At 41.7% G+C, this 12,415-nt stretch overlaps 1 protein-coding gene and 1 non-coding gene across 2 annotated transcripts in view; both read right to left on the bottom strand.

Moving 5' to 3' along the window:
- The window catches only part of PRDM2 (PR/SET domain 2), a 77,828-nt gene that overhangs the window by 15,363 nt on the left and 50,050 nt on the right, over positions 1–12,415 (bottom strand). The gene's annotated exons all lie outside the window — the stretch shown is intronic.
- On the bottom strand, positions 2,194–2,338 carry LOC132765017 (small nucleolar RNA SNORA57). Its single transcript, XR_009630399.2, has one exon. It is a non-coding gene; the product is annotated as a small nucleolar RNA SNORA57 (small nucleolar RNA).

The following is a 12,415-nucleotide window of genomic DNA, read 5'->3' as shown; positions in this document are numbered from 1 at the left end:
TTGACTATAAATCTCTATATTAAAAAAATCACATTCTGCCATCAGAGTTCGTACCAGATGGACACTTCACTCCCTCTGAGGATGCTTGCCATAGATGCAGGCGAAACGTCAGGAGAAAAATTGCCTCCAGAACATGGCCATATAGCCCGGAAAAACCTACAACAACCCAAATCACATTCTGTTTGTATGTCTGTTTGTATTGCAAAGGCTAGGTGAAGTGGCCCTCTGTGATGTCACTGGGAAAGGAAGCTGACATGTGCCTGACGGGATGGATGGATGGAACGAAGGAAGGAAGGAAAGAAGGAAGGAAGGAGAGTCATGTTGCCATACAGACATTGTGAGGAAGGCTACCTCAGACCTGAAGAAGGGGGAAAGGAAAGGCAAGGGAAGGAAAGAGCTGGAGAAGGGAGAAAGGAAGAGAAAGAGGGGAGGGAAAAGTGAGGTGGAGGAAGGAAAGAGCCACTAAGAGTAGTTAGGTCCCCTCAGAGCTGGAGAAGGAAGAAAGGAAAGGAAATGGAGGAAGGAAAGAAAGAAGGAAAGAAGAGAAAGAGAACGGAAAAATGAGATGGAAGAAGGAGCCACTAAGAGTAGGAAGGCCCCCTCAGAGCTGAAGAAGGAAGAAAGGGAAGGGAAGGGAGGAAGAAAGGAAAGAAGAGAAAGAGAAGGGGAGGGAAAAGTGAGGTGGAAGAAGGAAAGAGCCACTAAGAGTAGGTAGGCCCCCTCCGAGCTGGAAAAAGGAGAAAGGAAAGAAAAGGAAAGGAAAGGAAAGGAAAGGAAAGGAAAGGAAAGGAAAGAAAGAGGGAGGGAAGAAGGAAGGAGAGGAAAGTTGCAATACAGACATTGTGAGGAAGGCTCCCTCAGACTTGGAGAAGGGGGAAAGGAAAGATAGAAAGACTGAATGAATGAATGAATGGAAGGAAGGAAGGAAGGAAGGAAGGAAGGGGGAGGGAAGAGGAGGGAAAGGGGGGGGGGTGGAAGAAGGAAAGAGTCACCAAGAGAGCCATGTTGCCATGGAGAAATTGGGAGGTAGGCCCCATCAGAGCTGGAGAAGGGAGAAATGGGAGGGAAAAAAAGAGAAAATTAAAAAAAAGAAACAGGAAGGAAGGAAGGAAGGAAGGAAGGAAGGAGAGTAATGCCATGCAGACATTGTGAGGAAGGCTTCCTCAGAGCTGGAGAAAGGAGAACATAAAGAAAAGAGAAAAAAAGAAAGAGAGGAAAAAGTGGAGAAGGAAGGAAAGAGCCACCAAGAGAACCATGTTGGCATGGAGATACTGGGAGACAGGCCCTCTCAGAGCTGGAGAAGGGAGAAATGGGAGGGAAAGGGAAGAAAGAGAAAAGGAAAAAGAAAGGAAAGGAAAAGAAAGAGAGCTGGAGAAGGGAGAAATGAGAGGGAAAGGGAAGAAAGAGAAAAGGAAAAAGAAAAGGAAAGAGAGCTGGAGAAAGGGGAAATGGGAGGGAAAGGGAAGAAAGAGAAAAGGAAAGGAAAAGGAAAGGAAAAAGAGCTGGAGAAGGGAGAAATGGGAGGGAAAGGGAATAAAGAGAAAAGAAAAGAAACAGAAAGGAAGGAAGGAAGGAGAGTAATGCTATGCAGACATTGTGAGGAAGGCTTCCTCAGAGCTGGAGAAAGGAGTACATAAAGAAAAGAGAAAAGAAAAGAAGAGAAGTAAAGAAAAGAAAGAGAGGAAGAAGTGGGGAAGGAAGGAAAGAGCCACCAAGAGAACCATGTTGGCATGGCGATATTAGGAGATAGGCCCTCTCAGAGCTGGAGAAGGGAGAAAGGGTGGGGGGAAAGAAAGAATGAAAAAAGAAGGGAAACAAAGGAAAGAAGAAAAAAGGAGGGTCAGGGGAGGAGAGAGAAAGAAGGGATGAAAGCAGAGGAGCAGGAGTCCCTCCGACTTCAAGGCGATGTTGGGTTGACATGCTCCCTTCTGCATCTTTGTGCTTCATGCCTTAGGATTACTCTTTCCCATAAAAACATATATGTTTAGTTCTTCCAAGGTGTCCCATGCAGCACTTGAGGATAGAACCTTCCTCCTACTCTGAAATGTACATGTTTCCAAGGTCTTTGGCTGTTGCTGGGAGTGGTTATGCAGTTGAATCCCTTTGGAGTGCCAAAGAAACTGCTTGTTTGTGGCAAGACAAGGGCATTCTACTGATATCTAAGTAGAGAGGTTGTATTATTTTGCAGAACCAGATTGTCCCAGCACTTGAGGATAGAACCAGCGGATGGGAAAGCCACTGGCACCGAAGACAGAATGCTGGGCAGCCTTGCTTTGCTTTCCCTCCGGACATTACAGAGCCGGGCACTGAGCCCCCCGGGCCTGCCAAGAAAAGGAGGGCAAGACTTCCCAAAAAGGAAATGCAATCACAACAATAAGGGAGAAGGTTATAGGAGACATGCAGGGAAGGAAGGAAGGAAGGAAGGAAAGAACGGAAGAGCCACAATGAGAGCTCTCTGTGATGTCACTAGGGAAAAAAGGTAACTCACATATGAGGGGAAGATAGATGGATGGATGGAAAGAAAGGGAAAAATAAGGGAAAGAAAAGCAAAGGAGAAGGAATGGGAAAGAAAGGCAAAAAGAGAAGGGAAGGAAGGAAAACAGAGGAAGGAAGGAAGGAAGGAAGGAAGGAAGGAAGGAAGGAAAGAAGGGAAAGAAAAGATAGAGGAAGGGAAGGAGGGAGAGAGGAAGGAAGGAAAGATGGAAGGAAAGAAGGAAGAAAAGGGAGGGAAGAGAGGGAGGAAAGGGAGAAGGGAGAAAGAAAGGTAAGAGGGGAGGAAAAGAGAAAAAAGGGAAGGAAGGAAGGAGAGAGAGAGAGGAGGAGAGAGAGGGAGTAAGGAAATATGGAAGAAAAAAGAAAAAGGAGGGAGAAAAGAGGGGGGAAAGGGAGGGAGGGAAGAGAGAAGGAAGAAAGAAAAAGAAGGGTGGAAGGAAGGTAAGAGGGAAGAAAATAGAAAAAGGGGAAAGAAGAAAAGAAGGAAGGGAAAGAAAAGATAGAGGAAGGGAAGGAGAGGGAGGGAGGGAGGGAGGAAGAAAAGATGGAAGGAAAGAAGAAAGAAAAGGGAGGGGAGAGAGGGAGGAAAGAGAGGAGAAAGAAAGGTAAGAGGGAAGGAAAAGAGAAAAGGGGAAAGAAGGAGGGAAGGAGAGAGAGAGAAGGGGAGAGAGGAGGGAGGGAGGAAGGATGAAAAGAGAGAAGAAAGAAAAAGGAGGGAAGAGGGGAGAGAGTAAGGAAAGAGGGAGGGAGGGAGGGAGGGAGGAAGGACGAAAAAGGAGGGAGGAAAGAGAGAAGGGAGAAAGAAAAAGAAGGGTGGAAGGAAGGTAAGAGGAAAGGAAAAGAGAAAAAGGGGAAGGAGGGAAGGAAGGAAGGAGAGAGAGAGGAGGGGGAAGGAAGGAACAAAAGAGAGGAGGGAATAAAAAGGAGGGAGGAAAGAAGGAAAAAGGGAGGGAGGAAAGAGAGAAGGGAGAAAGAAAAGGAAGAGTGGAAGGAAGGAAAGAGGAAAGGAAAAGAGAAAAAGGGGAAAGAAAGAAGGAAGGAAAGAAGGAAGGAAAGACAAAGGAGGGAAGGGAGGGAGGAAGAAAGAAAAAGGAGGGAAGGAAAGAGAGGAGAAAGGAAGAAAGGAAATGGAGGGAGGGAGGAAAGGAAGAAGCCACAAAGAGAGCCATGTTGCCATTGAAACATTGTGGGGAAGGTCCACTCAAGAGCTGGAGAAGGGAGAAAGTAGGCATCTTTTTGGGGAAATATTGGATGCATTTGGACCACAACATTGCCGTGAGCGTAATGACTCGAAAAAGGAAGAGGTTTCGGCAAACTGGATTGGCAGCTTTCTGCGCCAGTCAAGCCTCGAACCTGCGGGGGGCGGAGCCAATTGCATATGCGTAATGAGATATCATTAAGAGGTGGGACCCACGTCTAGACATTAACTCCATTTGTTGGGCTAAACCCTATACAGTAAATGACACAGGAATCAAGGATATAAGAATATAAGGGATAAGGGGGCTACTGGGCTTATGGCATTGATATTATTAATTATTATTAATTATTTAATTATTAATTATTATTATTTACTAGCCGTCCCCTGCCACGCATTGCTGTGGCCCACTCTGTTGGCCATGGGGATTCGGTGTGGGAGGCTTGGCCCAATTCTATCGCTGGTGGGGTTCAGAATGCTCTGTGATTGTAGGTCAACTATAAATCCCAGCAACTACAACTCCCAAATGTCAAAATTCTATTTTTCCCAAACTCCACCAGTGTTCACATTTGGGCATACTGGGCAATCGTGCCAAATATGGTCCAGATCCATCATACTGTGCTTTCTGGATGTAGGTGAACTACAACTCCCAAACTCAAGGTCAGTGCCCAGCAAACCCTTCTAGTATTTTCTGTTGGTCAAGGGAGTTCTGTGTCCCAAGTTTGGTTCAATTCCATTGCGGGTGGGGTTCAGAATGCTCTTTGATTGTAGGTGAACTATAAATCCCAGGAACTACAACTCCCAAATGTCAAGATTCTATTTTCCCCAAACTCCACCAGTGTTCACATTTGGGCATATTGAGTCTTTGTGCGGAGTTTGGTCCAGATCCATCATTGTTTGTGTCCTCAGTGCTCTCTGGATGTAGGTGAACTACAACTCCCAAATTCAAGGTCAGTGCCCAGCAAACCCTTCCAATATTTTCTGTTGGTCATGGGAGAGCTGTGTTCCAAGTTAGGTTCAATTCCATCGTTGGTGGAGTTCAGAATGCTCTTTCATTATAGGTGAACTATAAATCCCCGCAACTACAACTCCCAAATGACAAAATCATATATATATGTTTTTGAGTGAAGGACATACATTGGGTTGACTATCCTACCTTGTTCATGCCCAGCATTATTTTTGAAATGTTGTTGTTGTTGTTGGTGTTGTTATTATTATTATTATTATTATTATTATTAGCTGTACCCGCCACGCATTGCTGTGGCCAACCTTCCCTCCCTCTTTCTCTTCTTCTTCCTTTCTCTCCTTCCCTCCCTCCTTCCCTCTTTTTCTTTCCCTTCTTCTTTCTTCCATCTCTACCTTTTTCTTTCCTCCCTTCCTTTGCTCTCGGGTTCCATCCTTCCTTCTCTCTTTCCTTCCTTCCCTCCCTCTTTCTCTCTTTTGTTCCTTCTCTCTCTCTTCCTTCTTTCACTTTTTTATTTCCTTCTCTCCTTCCTTCCTTTTCTACCTTTCTTTCCTTCCTTCCTCCTTTCCCTCTTTCTCTCCTTCCTTCCTTTTCTACCTTTCTTCCTTCTCTCCTTCTTTTCCTCTTTCTCTTCTTCCTTCTCTCCTTCTTTCCCTTTCTCTTCTTCTTTCTCTCCTTCCTTCCTTTTCTACCTTCCTTTCCTTCCTTCCTTCCTTCTCTCTTTCTTTCCCTCTTTCTCTTCTTCCTTCTCTCCCTTCCTTTTCTACCTTTCCTTCCCTCTTTCTCTTCTTCCTTCTCTCCTTCCTTCCTTTTCTACTTTTCCTTCCTTCTTTCCCTCTTTCTTTCTTTCCTTCCTATTCCCCCTCTTTCTCTTCTTCCTTCTCTCCTTCCTTCCTTTTCTCCCTTTCCTTCCTTCCTTCCCCCCTTCTTTCCCTCTTTCTCTTCTTCCTTCTCTCCTTCCTTCCTTTTTTACCTTTCCTTCCCCCCTTCTTTCCCTCTTTCTTTCTTTCTTTCCTTCCTTCCTTCTTTCCCTCTTTCTCTTCTTCCTTCCTTTTCTACCTTTCTTTTCTTCCTTCTCTCCTTCTTTCTTTTCTTCCTTCTCTCCTTCCTTCCTTTTCTACCTTTCTTTCCTTCCTTCCTTCTCTCCTTCTTTCCCTTCTTCCTTCTCTCCTTCCATTCTGTATGCAAATTTTATAATGAGTTGTTTTGCTCGTACAACTGAACGGCTGTGTTGCAAAAAATGGGGCAGGTCTAGGAAAAAATGTCACCGGCACGAAAAGTTTGGAAAGCCCCGCCGTCTCGAGCCGAAGTCTCGTCGTTTCCCATGAAGAATGAAGACCTGCGTGACCTTAGCACAGAATGAACCCGGGGAGAGGGATTTGGCCGGCAGCTGCTGCTCCCGCTTGCTAAAAACAGCCGGGGCGACAACTTGAGCGCAAAGGTAATTTTAGACCCGCCGGATCATCGGAGTCCCCCTGCTTGTATCCCCAGGGGCGGCGAAGCAATTACGCAAAGTAAGCCATCGCGGTAGACTTGTACAATCAAAGAGCATGCTGAACTCCACCAAGGATGGAATTGGCTTGTATCCCCAGGGGCAGCGAAGCCATTATGCAGAGTAAGCCATCGCGGTACAGTTGATGTTGCCCAGGGGCGCTCTTGAGGCGCTCTTGGGGGAAAATAGACCTTGACATATGTGAGTTGTAGTTACTGGGATGTATAGTTCACCTACACTCAAAGAGCATGCTGAACTCCACCAATGATGGAATTGGCTTGCATCCCCAGGGGCGGCGAAGCCATTACACAAAGTAAGCCTTCGCGGTAGAGTTGATGTTGCCCAGGGGCGCTCTTGAGGCGCTCTTGGGGGAAAATAGACTTTTGACATATGACATACTGGGATGTATAGTTCACCTACAATCAAAGAACATGCTGAACTCCACCAATGATGGAATTGGCTTGCATCCCCAGGGGCGGCGAAGCCATTACGCAAAGTAAGCCATCGCGGTAGAGTTGATGTTACTCAGGTGTGCTCTTGAGGCGCTCTTGGGGGAAAATAGACTTTTGACATATGCGAGTTGTAGTTACTGGGATGTATAGTTCACCTACACTCAAAGAGCATTCTGAACTCCACCAATGATGGAATTGGCTTGCATCCCCAGGGGCGGCGAAGCCATTACGCAAAGTAAGCCTTCGCGGTAGACTTGATGTTGCCCAGGGCCGCTCTTGAGGCGCTCTTGGGGGAAAATAGACTTTTGACATATGACATACTGGGATGTATAGTTCACCTACAATCACAGAGCATGCTGAACTCCACCAATGATGGAATTGAACCAAATATGGCACACAGAACTCCCACGACAAACAGAAAATATGTATCAGTGATTGGTTGGGGGGCGCGCGCCAAAATACTGTTTGCTTACCATTGAAAATTACCTAGTGCATCCCTTCTCTTTCCCTCCCCTCATACCCTTTCTTTTCTCTTCATCCCTTCCTTCCCTCCTTTTTCGTCCTCTCCCATTTTGCTCTTTTCCCCTTCTTTTTCTCTTCCTCCTTCCTTTTCCCTTCTTTTTCTCCTCCTTTCTTCCTCCCATCCTTTCTTTTTCTCTTCCTTTCCTCCTCCATCTTTTCCTTCCTTTCCTCCTCCCTCATTTCATTTTCCCTTCCTTTGTTCTGCTCTTGCTTCCTATTTCCCTTCTTTTTTCTCTTCCTCCATTCCTCTTTTCCTTCCTTTCTTTCTCCCCCATTCATTCCATTTTCTCTTCCTCCCTCCATTCCTTCCTCTTTCCCTTTTCTCTTCCTCCCTCCATTCCTCTTTCCCTTCCTTTCTTACTTCTTTATTCATTCCATTTTTTCTCTTCCTCCCTCTATTCCTTCCTCCTTCCCTTCTTTTTTCTCCTCTTCCCTCCATTCCTCTTTCCCTTCCTCCCTAATTCCATTTTTTCTCTTCCTCCCTCCACTCCTTCCTCTTTCCCCTTTTTTCTCTTACCTCCCTCCATTTCTTTCCCTTCCTTTTTTCCTCCCTCCTTCATTCCATTTTTTTCTCTTCCTCCCTCCATTCCTTCCCCTTCTCCTTATTTTTTCTCTTCCTCCCTCCCTTTCCCTTCCTTTCTTCCTCCCTCCTTCATTCTATTTTTCTCTTCCGTTCTCCATTCCTCTTTCCTTTCCTTCCTTCCTTATTCCATTTTTTCTCTTCTTTCTTCTATTCCTTTCCCTTCCTATATTACTCCCTCCCTCTATCCCTTCTTTTTCTCTTCCTTTCTTCCTCCCATCCTTTCTTTTTCTCTTCCTTTCTTCCTCCCTCCTTCATCTTTTCCTTCCTTTCTTCCTACCTCCTTCTTTCACTTCATTTTCCCTTCCTTTCTTCTTTCTTTGCTTCCTCTTTCCCTTCTTTTTTCTCTTCCTATATTATCCCTTCTTTTTCCCTTCCTTTCTTCTATTGTAATATATTATTATTATTACTATTATTATTATTACTACTATTATTACTGTAATACATTATTATTTTTATTATTGCTATTATTACTGTAATATATTATTGTTATTATTATTAGTAGTATTACTATTATTATTGTAATACATTATTATTATTATTGCTATTATTATTGTAATATATTATTATTAGAAGTAGTATTACTATTATTATAGTAATACATTATTATTATTTCTACTACTATTATTATAGTAATACATTATTATTATTTCTACTACTATTATTATAGTAATACATTATTATTATTATTGTAATACATTATTATTATTACTATTATTATTATAACACATTATTATTTTTATTGTTACTATTATTATTGTAATATATCATTATTATTAGTAGTAGTAGTAGTATTACTATTATTATTGTGATCCATTATTATTATTATTACTGTTACTAGCTTGCGTATTCAGCATTGCCTGAGTTATCTGAAAAAAGTCATTTTTAATTCTACAAAATGCATGAGGTTGTGGGTGAACTACAACTCCCACCATGCCAGGTTAACCCCGAAAAACTCCATCAGTACTTAAAGTTTGTTACGTTGGGCAAGTTTGCTCTGGATGCATCACGTTGGTTCGGCGTGCTCTCTCTGGCTGCAGAGTAAACTACAATTCCCAAGATTCCCAAGATTCCCAACCCCGCCCGCAATTTCGCCGTGACGAGGGAATTTAGCCTGGTTTTCCCAGCAGCCTTAATGAAGGAAGACATTCAAAGGCCGGGTGGGTCGGCCTCGATGAGTCACACCCCAGATTTCGACACGACTCTGAAATTAAACCCCGAGCACAACCTGTACGGAGTCAGCATTTCGAATGAGGCGTTCCTTTTGCCGCCCGGATCCTTGGAAATTCACTATAACAAAAAACCCTTAGAATCATAGAATCAAAGAGTTGGAAGAGACCTCCTGGGCCATCCAGTCCAACCCCATTCTGCCAAGAAACAGGAATATTGCATTAAAATCACCCCGGACAGATAGCCATCCAGCCTCCCTTCTGCTAACCTTTTGAGAAGCAAAACAACCACCACCTCCTCCTCCCCCTCCTCCTCATAGAATCATAGAAGCAAAGAGTTGGAAAAGTTCAACCCCATTCTGCCAAGAAGCAAGAATATTGCATTCAAATCACCCCTGACAGATGGCCATCCAGCCTCCCTTCTGCTAACCCTTTGAGAAGCAAAACAACCACCACCACCTCCTCCTCCTCATAGAAGCAAAGAGTTGGAAAAGTTCAACCCCATTCTGCCAAGAAGCAGGAATATTGCATTCAAATCACCCCTGACAGATGGCCATCCAGCCTCCCTTCTGCTAACCCTTTGAGAAGCAAAACAACCACCACCACCTCCTCCTCCTCATAGAATCAAAGAGTTGGAAAAGTTCAACCCCCTGCTAAGAAGCAGGAATATTGCATTCAAATCACCCCTGACAGATGGCCATCTAGCCTCTGTTTAAAAGCTTCCAAAGAAGGAGCCTCCACCACACTCCGGGGCAGAGAGTTCCACTGCTGAACGGCTCTCACAGTCAGGAAGTTCTTCCTCATGCTCAGGTGGAATTTCCTCTCTTGTAGTTTGAAGCCATGGCTCCATTGTGTCCTAGTCTGCAGGGAAGCAGAAAGGAAGCTTGCTCCCTCCTCCTCCCTGTGGCTTCCTCTCACATATTTATACATGTCCCTCATCATATCTCCTCTCGGCCTTCTCTTCTTCAGGCTAAACATGCCCAGCTCCTTAAGCCGCTCCTCATAGGGCTTGTTCTCCAGACCCTGGATCATTTTAGTCGCTCTCCTCTGGACACATTCCAGCTTGTCAATATCTCTCTTGAATTGTGGTGCCCAGAATTGGACACAATATTCCAGGTGTGGTCTAACCAAAGCGGAATAGAGCATGGGGAGCATTACTTCCCTAGATCTAGACACTATGCTCTTCTTGATGCAGGCCAAAATCCCATTGTTTTTCCTTTTTCTACTGACATAAGAAAAGAATCCCTTTTTATTGTTTTTAATGTCCCTGGCAAGCCTGAGCTCGTTTTGTGCTTTAGCCTTGCGGACCTTTTCCCTACAGGTGTTGGCTATTTGTTTGAATTCTTCTTTGGTGATTTCTCCCTTTTTCCACTTCTTGTGCATGTCTCTTTTGTGTCTCAGCACAGTTAGAAGTTCTTTGGACATCCATTCTGGCTTCTTTGCACTTGTCCTATTTTTTTTTTCTTTTTGTTGGCACAGTTTGCAACTGCGCCTTGAGTATTTCACTCTTGGGCAAGTGGTAAACGGGGCTCAACTCTAAACATTGCACTTGTTGAAAGCGAGTGTGTACGGCCGTCCATTTTTAAATGGAGTTTACATTATACCTGTAACCGTATTTTGAGAGCATGCAACCACATCCCTAGACACACAGTGCCTGGATTCAGATCATTTGTGCCTGCATTTATAACACAAAAGACCTAAGACGTGAGTGCCTTCCTTTAAATATGTTTTAATGCATATTATTATTATTATTATTATGAATATTATTATAGTATTATCAATATTATCATCATCATCTTTGGAGGACACGACAGCAAATGCAAAAAGCCTAATATAACAATAATCATCGTCATCGTCATCATCATCATCTTTGGAGGACACGGCAACAAATGCGAAAAGCCTAATAATAATAATAATAATAATAATAATAATAATAATAATAAATATTTGAAGGACTTAGTGACAAATGCCAAAAAGCCTAATCATCATCATCATCATCATCATGGTCATTGCCATCATCTTTGGAGGACACGGCAACAAATGCAAAAAGTCTAATAATAATAGTAATAATAATAATCATCATCATCATCATCATCATCTTCGGAGGACATGACAGCAAATGCAAAAAGCCTAATAATAATAATAATAATAATAATAATAATAAATATTTGAAGGACTTAGTGACAAATACCAAAAAGGCTAATAATAATAATAATAATAATAATAATAGTAGCAATGATAATAACAACAACAAATATTTGAAGGACAGCACGACAAATGCAAAAAAAGTCTAATAATAATAATAAATTTTTGGAGGACATGGAGACCAATGCAAAAAAGCCTAATAATAATAATAATAATAATAATAATAATAATAGTTGGAGGATGTAGCAACCAATGCAAAAAAGCCTAATAATATTAATATTAATAATAAAGTCTTTGGAGGACATGGCAACAAATGAAAAAGAAACCCTAACAATAATCATGATAATAATAATCTTGGGAGGACATGGAGACCAATGCAAAAAAGCCTAATAATAATAATTTATAATTATAAATTATAATAATAATTTATAATAATAAATTATTATTATTATATCCTATTATATCCTATATTATTATAATTATAAATTATAATAATATAGGAGCAACTATAATCTTTGGAGGACATGACGACCAATGCAAAAAAACCTAATAATAATAATATTAATAATAAAATCTTTGGAGGACATGGCAACAAACGCCAAAAAAAAAAAAACCCCCTAATAATAATCATGATAATAATAATCTTTGGAGGACTTGGCAACAAATTCAAAAAAACCTAATAATAATAATAATAATATATTTTTGTCATGTCAGGAGAAACTATAATCTTTGGAGGACATGGCGACAATTGCAAAAAAGTCTAATAATAATAATAATAATACAGGGTTAGTCAAAATGAATAGGCCAATAAGAAAATTAATTGTACCCGAATTGGCCTATTCATTTTGACTAACCCTGTATTTTTTGTTGTGTCAGGAGCAACTATAATCTTTGGAGGACATGGCGACAAATGCAAAACACCCTAATTATTATTATTGTTATTATTTGGAAGATGCAGTGAGCAATGCAAAAAAGCCTAATAATAATAATATTAATAATAAAATCTTTGGAGGACATGGCAGCAAATGCAAAAAGAAACCCTAATAATAATCATGTTAGTAATAATCTTTGGAGACCAATGCAAAAAAGTCTAATAATAATAATAATAATAATAATAATAATAATAATATATTTTTGTCATGTCAGGAGCGACTATAATCTTTGGAGGACATGGTGACAAATGCAAAAAAAAAAAAATACCCCTAATAATAATCATGATAATAATAATCTTTGGACATGGCGACAAATGCAAAAAAGCCTAATAATAATAATAATAATAACAACAACAATATTTTGTCATGTCAGGAGCAACTATAATCTTTGGAGGACATGGCGACAAATGCAAAAAGAAACTCTAACAATAATCATGATAATAATAATCTTTGGAGGACATGGCGACAAAT

Source organism: Anolis sagrei, chromosome 13 (assembly GCF_037176765.1).
Source record: "Anolis sagrei isolate rAnoSag1 chromosome 13, rAnoSag1.mat, whole genome shotgun sequence".
Lineage (NCBI taxonomy): Eukaryota > Metazoa > Chordata > Lepidosauria > Squamata > Dactyloidae > Anolis > Anolis sagrei.
This window is presented reverse-complemented; position numbering and strand designations above follow the sequence as displayed.